Here is an 8,316-nt window from a genome sequence, read left to right as displayed (position 1 = left end):
CCCCAGACCACGGGAAATTGCAAACTGGGCACACCACTGGGGAGGCAGGTGGAGCCCGAGGGCTTCACACAGCTGGAGTCAGTGTGGGGAGGCTTCCTGAGGGAGGGGGCTGGCAGCCCCCTTAGGAAGGAGAAGTTGAGCAAGTAGCGCGTAGCTTTTGGTGGCTTGGAGGCCAGAGCCGCGTTCCCACACTGCCCTGATTAGGAAATAAGGCTCATCTTGGACTGCCCAGCCGTGTGACAAGCATTCATCTGGGACCTACGCACGTCTCAGGACTGACACCCAGGGAAGGCTATTTTAATCTGGGAAGTTGCCTGCTCCTTGGCCCGCCCCCAAATAACCTGGCTCCCGAAGGAACCTGCCATACTGTGGGCCTAGCGGAGCGCTCAGCCCCTGCACCCCCACTATGGCCAGCCTTTCTCCTCAGACGGGGCCTCCCCTCTCGGACTGGAGCCTTCCCAGGCCGAGGCTCTGTCTCCTTCCTTAGCCTGGGGTCCTCCTCCGGGCAGAGGTTGTTTCTCGCGTCAGATTAGGAGCTCCTGGAGGGCAAGGGGGGTATCTCTCCACTCAGACCGGGAGCTCCTCAGAACGTTTGGGTTCCGGAGCCTGATTCCCTGCAGAATGCAGGGGGGCGGTGGGGTCCAGGTGAATTTGTTCTGTTTCCAGCCTATATTAGGAGGATGCTTTTGTGGTGGAGAAACCAGATCCCTCCCCGCCCCCGCCGCTCCGTGGCCACGAGTGAATCTGGCTGGCAGGCTCAGGAGGGGCCTGGGCTCTGCCCGGCTCTGCCAGGACGCCCTGCCCTGCTGCGGGCCACATGGCCCCTGACAGGAGAGTTCACATGTCCCACACCGGGCAGCCACCTGCTGCCTCCTACCTCCCAAAATAGGAAAGCGTTGGCCTTCTCCCGTTACCAGCTGCACACCCCACTGCCCTTGTCCTCGGGCTGGGGCTCTCTTTCCTCCCTGCCCTGTTCCTCTGGGGAGGATGTCAAGGGGGCCCACCCCCAGCCCTGACTGTCCTCAGAGCTGGATGACGACGTGGCCAGAGCAGGGTTGGGTTGCCCCGTTCCTGGGATGGGTACCAACTGGGGAGGGAGCCCACTAACCGGTGTTCCTTGTAAGGAACCAGTGTCCGTGGGGCCTGTTAAGAGGGTCCCTGCTACCCACCAGCCTTCTTTCCTGCCCAGTATCCAGCGCAGCCCCTGGCATGGAGTAGGGGGTTGAGGGTGTGGCTGTTGACCCAAGTGGTAACATTAACTGCTGCTTATTGAAGGCTGAGAAACCGAGGCTCAGGCTTCGAGAACGCGCTCCGTCCGCACACAGCCTTCTCTCCATTCATTTCGCGAGCAACCATTTGAAAAAATGTTTTTCTTATGTTTATTTATTTTTGAGACAGAGAGAAACAGAGCATGGGGGTGGGGGGTAGAGAGAGAGGGAGACACAGAATCAGAAGCAGGCTCCAGGCTCCGAGCTGTCAGCACAGAGCCCGACGCGGGGGTCGAACCCACCAACCGTGAGATCACGGCCTGAGTCGAAATCAAGAGCCGGATGCTTAACCGACTCAGCCACCCAGGCGCCCCCACGAGCAGCTCTTTCTAACTGCACACTCACTATGTCCAAGGCACTATGCGAGGCACTCCCTATTAGTTACTTTGTTTAATCCTCACAGCACCCTACTGAGAGGGTGTATAGTTGTACTATTTAACTTTAGAGGGAATAGACACAGAGAAGTTGAGTGACTTGCCTAAGGTCACATAGCAAGGAAATGGTGGAGTTGGGTTTCAAGCCCATGATAGTACATTTGTTTTCTTCCCCCCTTTGTTTGACATTTTATTATGAAAAACTAAACGTTCAGACACATCGAATACTACAAAACACCTGCAAATATCCATGACAAAGATAGAACAATGAGCATTTTGCCAGATTTGCTTCTTTTTTTTTGCGCTAAAATATTTCAAAGTCAATTATAGACGTCGTGACACTTGAGAATGTGTCTCTAAAAAAACAAACTCAATTTTCTATATAAACCAGCATGCCATTCCCACACTGAGCAAAACAAACAATTTCCTGCTATCATCTAATGCAAGGATCACGTTTAACTCCCCCAGATGGAACACGCTCTTGCCTGGATTCTTTTTTTTTTTTCTTCAATTTTTTTCTTAACGTTTGTTTATTTTTTGAGAGACAGAGCGTGAGCGGGGGAGGGGGCGGAGAGACAGAGGGAGTCACAGAATCGGAAGCAGGCTCCAGGCTCGGAGCTGTCGTCACAGAGCCCGATGTGGGGCTCCAACCCGCGAACCGCGAACCGCGAACCGCGAACCGCGAACCGCGAACCGCGAACCGCGAACCGCGAACCGCGAACCGCGAGATCATGACCTGAGCCGAAGTCGGACGCTTAACCGACTGAGCCACCCAGGCGCCCCTCTCCTGGATTCTTATTGCACCACTTCGCTGCTCCCAAGGAGCGAATGGACGGGGTTTGGAGGAGATCTTTTCCAGCCTCTCTCCCTAGGTCCCCTGCGGGAGACAACCCCTTCCTTCCCTCTTACCCCTTTGGGGGCAAGTTTGCTAAACAGGAGAGTCCCAGGGACCTACGGTGGATGGTGAAGCTGTGCGGGAGGCTCGGGGGAGCCCTTTGTCCTCGGGTGGTCGTCCCGAGGACCTGAGTAGAGCCATGTCCTGGTTGTAGGGACCTCAGCAGAGGCTCTGATGCCCTGGCCCTCCAGCCAGCGTGTAGGCTGTCCCAATCCAGGGGGGCCTTGACCCTAGGAGCCCCTCCCCTTGGAGGCTCCCTTGTCCACCCTGGGCCTGCAGACCAAACAGCCCGCTGGCCTGTCTCAGCCAAAACAGGAGCTAGAGGAAGGTCAGCTTATCAGGCCTCCCCTACTCCCTTACCCCATGGGCCTGCCTTTCACCACAATCAGTGTCTGGGGTGAGGGAAGGGTTGATGGCACAAGGTGAGGCCACTCTTGGGGTCCACTCCCGCCTGAAGAGGAATGCTTTTCAGCAGGACTCTGAGATAGCCCGGGGCCCCACGGGCAATAACAAAGGAGCTTGCCTGCCCGTGGCCAGTGAGGATAGGGGTCTCTAAGTTTTCTTCTGGCCCCCATGTCTGTACTGTCCTAATCTTTGGGATGGGTGGGAAGGACCTTCACCTAAGGCAGGAGGTGATGACCTCTTGGTCTTTGCTCTCTGAAGGGGATTAAAGTGTTCAAGGCCAGGTCAGACCAACCCTGAAGGAACAGGGTCTGGGTTTCCCTTCTCAGACTGGGGTCCCTGAGGCAGGGCTGTGCCCCCCCCCTCAGACAGGGGCTCCCTGAGACTGGGTCAACACTAACCTTCCCTCACCACTGTTACCTCTAGGTGCACCCCGCTATCCACATACACTGAGTGTGGCTCCCGTGAGAGTGGAGCTCCTCCGAGGACCCCAGATGCTCATTGCTCAGGAGCCTGGAGCTGGGCTGAGGGTAGAAATGAGTTGGTTTCACTTTGCTGGAGAGAAGAAGTGGGATTAAGCTGGTTGGAGCCCACTGCCTGGTGGGTAATAGAACCTGCTCCCTCTGACAGTTTGGGGTGCGACTGCCTGGTATGGGGACAGGAGAGGGAAGGGAGGGCCTCCTCCAGGGCCCCTCCTTCCTTCTCTAGAATACTCCATGTAACCTTTTTGTGGGACGCTCCCAGGCTGTGAGGGGCTTCCAGGTGGGGAATGTTGGCGGGGGGGGGGGGGGGGCGGGGCTCAGGAGCAGGAGGTGGGTCCCGAAGGGCCCTCCGTGGGCTGTTGAAGAAGTTCCTTCCCCTGTGTTCCCCAGCGCCAGCCAGGACTTCGCTGGGCAGGGGCAGGAGGAGAGGTGGCTCAGCCTTGGGTGGGGCTGAGTGGGGAGGGGAGGACAAGCTCCAGAGAAACCAGGACCAAGGCTGCCAGATAGTGGGGGTGGGCGGGGGTGAGGGAGGGGCCTTCAGGGCTCTCCCCAGGGCCACAGCTCTGAGGCCACGGCTCCACTGCCTTCAACCTGACCCCAGAGACTGGTCCCATCAGGGTGTCCTGTGTGGAGGCTGCCTCCCTGGGGAGCCCAGTCCTACCTTCTCTCCCGGAGTCCTGTATCTGTGCACCCCCTGCAGCACTCAGCACCCTACAGCGCCCAGGCTTGTCTCCCAGACACCACACGAAGGTCCTTTCGGTCTCTCCCAAAGCACCTGTCGCTGGGCTTTGCCTCCAGCCGACACTTCAGCCAACTGACTCCCTCACGCTGAACCCTCTGATTACAATCCTCGTTTGTCCTGAGCCAAGTGCTCAGAGTAATGCCCCTTTATCAGCACTTCCTTCGTGCCCTGCCCTGCATCTCTGTCCATCAGGTCCGATCACCCTGTCCCCTTGGGTGGTCACTCAGTGGTGCGGGAATACAGCCGGAGAGGCTGATGCTTAGACCCCTGCATCCTGGGGGCTGAGAGGGAAAAGGAACCACAGTGTGAAGGGAAAACACTGTCCTGCCTTCAGGGACCCCCATTCTGAAGGGGAGACACAGCCCTGCCCTCAGGGACCCCAGTCTGAGGGCAAGACCCAGCCCTGCCTCAGGAAACCCCATTCTGAAGGGGAGACACAGTCTTGCTCTCAGAGAGCCCCAGGTTGAGGGAGGAGACACAGCCCTGCCTCACAGATCCACAGTTGGAGGGAGAGACACAGCCCTGATCTCAGGGAGCCTCAATCTGAGGGGGGGAAGCAGACCCCTTCTCAGAAAGTTCCAGTCTGAGGGGGCAGACACAGCCCTTACATCAGGGAGCTCACAGTCATTAAGGGGAAACCTATCCCTTCAGCTCCCCTTCACCATCAAAACAACATTGAGAGTTTGGGGGTGGGGGGGAAGAAGAGTAATGGCCAAGGACTCCCACATTGACTTTTCTCAAGTTCCTGAAGTATTTCTGCTCTCAGCCAGGGTCAGGGTGAAGCGAACCCCCTGCTCAGACCCTTGCAGGCTCATCTTCACCACAAGGACCTAAGAGCAGGAATGCCTGGGACCTCTTTAGCTCTTGATGATTTTTTTCTTGTGGGAGAGCTGAGCCCCATGACTGGCCTACATAGGTGCTCATCACTGGTGGCCATTTGATTTATTCAGTCTTCTCCCATTAACTGCATCCAGGGAATCTCATCCAGCCACATGTCACTATGCGTCCCCATTTTAATAGGTGATGAAACTGAGCCTCGGAAACTTGAGAGGAAGCCCAAAGCCCCATAGCTAGGAAGTGACAGAGACCCAGTTCTGCTTGGCCTCAAATTGTATGTTCTTTTTAGGAGCCGAGCTCGTCCTCTGTTCGTGTGGGGACAGAGCTCCATCCAGCTCCACAGACTCCAGATTATATAGTTCCACTGGTGAGTGTGAGGATTGGCTGTGGGGGTTCTGGAGGTCTGTGTCTTGGGGCCTTTGGGAAAATAACCTGTGGATACTTGGGGAGACCTCAGAGAGGGGTATGGGGCAGGGCAGGGAAGGGAGGAGAGGGAACTTCAGTAGCCACCATTGTGCAATGGGTGCGGCCTGCCTGGAGGAACAAAAGGATACAATCTCAGCAAATAGCAACAGGTTCTGTGACCAAGGAGGCTCTGCAGACGCTGGTAGGCTCTGCAAACCCACCAGGTTCTGCAAACCCCAATAGGCTCTGCAAACCCACCAGGCTCTGCAAACCCCGATAGGCTCTGCAAACCCAGCGGGTTCTGCAAATGCTGACAGGCTCTGCAAACTCTGTCAGACACTATGCACTGACAGACCTCACAATGGCAATGGGAGGGAGGGACATCATGGAGGGGAATACCCTGTGGTCCAGAGATGCTAAGGGAAGTTTCCACTTACCTTAGAAGTGAAGGCAGGTGATTGGTTCCCAACAGTGGCTCTGCCTTTGTGAGGAAGTCATGGAGAAGGACGCCAAGTCCTCTGCCCTCCTTCTATAGCCTTCTTCAGTGCCTCTGCCTGGTAGTTTCCCCCTTAGCAGGCCGCAGAGGTGCAGGGCAGGAGGACTATGACTGGGGGAGTCCGTGGGGAGCAGGCACGTGAGGCAGGGAGGTCCTCCAGGTGGAAGCCTGGGCAGCTGGGGGATGGGGTAGTCTGGTCCCAGGTAACCATGGGGCAGGCTGGAAGCCCTGCCTACCCCCGCCTATGGCCCCTCTGGGCTCTAGAATGTCCCAGCCCTTCATACTCTGCCTTGGAAGCAGGGGAGGGAGTGGTCAGAGCAGCAAACTTTTCCGAATGGAAAATGACGAAATCGTTCTGGAAAGCTGACTTTCCCAGGCTCTCGTGGGTACAGCTGACAAGGGGAAACCTGAGCCCTGTGGGCAGGCAGGGGGTCCAGCGGCAGGGGATCAGAGGCGCCTCTCTATGACCGAGTCCTGGGAAGCCACTCCAGAGCCATCAAGGGCCTGTTGCCCAGGGGCTGCCCTTGTTGGGGGGGGGGGGAGTGGGACGCTGAGTTACCACTCCAGCCCACGGTCCCTGACAGTCTACGCTCAACCCAGCAACTACAGTGATGCTGTGGCAACAAAGACAATTCCTGTCTCTCCTCAGCTCACTCCAAGTCAAGGCCAAAGTCCTTACTGCGACCGGCATGGCCCCACGTGATCCCGCCCTTCTACCACTCTGCTCCTTACTCACTCTGCCTCTTTGTTCCTCAGATGTGCTGACACACTTCTGCCTCAGGGCCTTTGCACTACCTGTTTCCCTCTGCCTGGATGCTCCACCCCCCCCCCCCCCCCCGCCCGTGGACATCCACAAGGCTTACCCCCTCACTTCCCTGACAGCCTTGAATATCACCTTTTTAGCAAGGCTTTTCCTGACCACCCTATTCAACACTGCAACCTCCCCTCCCCACCCCAGCCCTGGCACCGCCCCCCTCTTCTGTATTACCATGCTTTCTTTTTCTCCAGATAATCTCCAAACTATTTCTTTTCGTAGTGGGTTAAAGGGTGCCCCTCCCCCGCTCAATGATATGTCCACATCCAAACCCCTGGTACCTGTGAATACGACTGTAGTGGGTTGAACGTGTCCCTCTTCCAAAATTCAGGCCCACCCGGAACTTCAGAATGTGAACTTATTTGGAAGTAGGGTCTTTGCCGATGTGTTTAAGTTAAGGCTCTGGAGATGAGATCATCCTGGATGTAGGGTGAGCCCCAAATCCAACAACTAGTCAGAAGAGGAGACACGGAGGGATGCGGGAAGACACGGGGAGAAAGCCGTGTGAAGACGGAGCCAGAAACCCGAGGGGTGCGGCCTCAAGTCAAGGAACCCCAAGGATTGCCAGGAGCCATCAGAAGCTGGAAGAGGCACGATCCTCCCCTCTGGGAGCCTTTAGAGGAAGTACAGCCCTGCCAACACCTTGATTTTCAGACACTTCGCCTCCAGAACTGGAGGGAATAAATTTCTGTTGTTCTAAGCCACCAAGTTTGTGGTAATTTGTTATGGCAGCTATGGGAAACGAATACAACGCTCTGTCATTTACTCATCTATTTGTTTATTATTCATAAACACACTCCCCCTCCTCACATCTCAACTCCAAGAAGACAAGGGTTTTGGTTTATTTTGCTCACTGACGTATCCCCAAGCAACTAACGCAGTGCCTGGCACATAGCAGGTGCTCAATAAATATTTGTCAAATGGCTGAGTAAATAAGTTAGATGAGAGCAAGGAGTACAGAGATGGGGGGTGGGGGGTGGCTTTCAGGGGATCCACTTGCCTGCCCAGTTCCCGGGGCCCGCCGAGTCCAGCTCAGTGTGGGGGGAGCCCAGCACCTGTGCAGAGGACCACCTGGAAGAAGAGGAGAGTGAGAACTGGGGTCCCTTGGGATGAGCCTCCCTTGACAGGTGGCCTCAGTTCCGCTCACAGAGGGATGAGTGGAGCCTGCCCTGTCCCCACATTCAGCCTCCCCAGGCTTGGTCCCAGCTGGGAACTCTGTGGGATGGGCCTCTGCAGACAGGAGGTACCCTCCCTCCACATCCCACAGCCAAGGGATCCACCCTGCACCCCAACTTCAGATGCCTCAACAGTTGGTACAGAGAGGACCCCAAGCCCTCCCCGAATCCCTGTGCAGACCCAGCCCTGTGCTGCTAGCCGGGCCTCCAGGGCCACGGTGTGCGGAGGACTGGGGAGGGTCTCGAGGCCGACGGGAGAGGATCCCAGCGGCAGAGGTGGGACGTCATCTACCTCTAAGTCCTCAAGTCTCCATCCGGACCTGGGCTCCTCCCTGACTCCTGACACTGGTGAAGCTGGCCCGTCCGTGGTGGCTTAGAGGTAGCTAGAGATTCTTTGCCACTCCCTACCGTCAAGAGGTAGAGTCC

At 56.7% G+C, this 8,316-nt stretch overlaps 1 long non-coding RNA gene across 1 annotated transcript; it reads left to right on the top strand.

The window, feature by feature from the left end:
• Positions 1 to 2,346: 2,346 nt before the first annotated feature.
• LOC109500165 lies at positions 2,347 to 7,419 on the top strand. The gene is made up of 3 exons (XR_006598659.1): positions 2,347 to 3,539; positions 5,290 to 5,367; positions 7,047 to 7,419. It is a non-coding gene; the product is annotated as an uncharacterized LOC109500165 (long non-coding RNA).
• Positions 7,420 to 8,316: the final 897 nt, after the last annotated feature.

Source organism: Felis catus, chromosome B2, assembly GCF_018350175.1.
Source record: "Felis catus isolate Fca126 chromosome B2, F.catus_Fca126_mat1.0, whole genome shotgun sequence".
NCBI classification, from domain to species: domain Eukaryota; kingdom Metazoa; phylum Chordata; class Mammalia; order Carnivora; family Felidae; genus Felis; species Felis catus.
The sequence above is the reverse complement of the archived record's forward strand: the minus strand, read 5'-3'. Positions and strand labels throughout refer to the sequence as shown.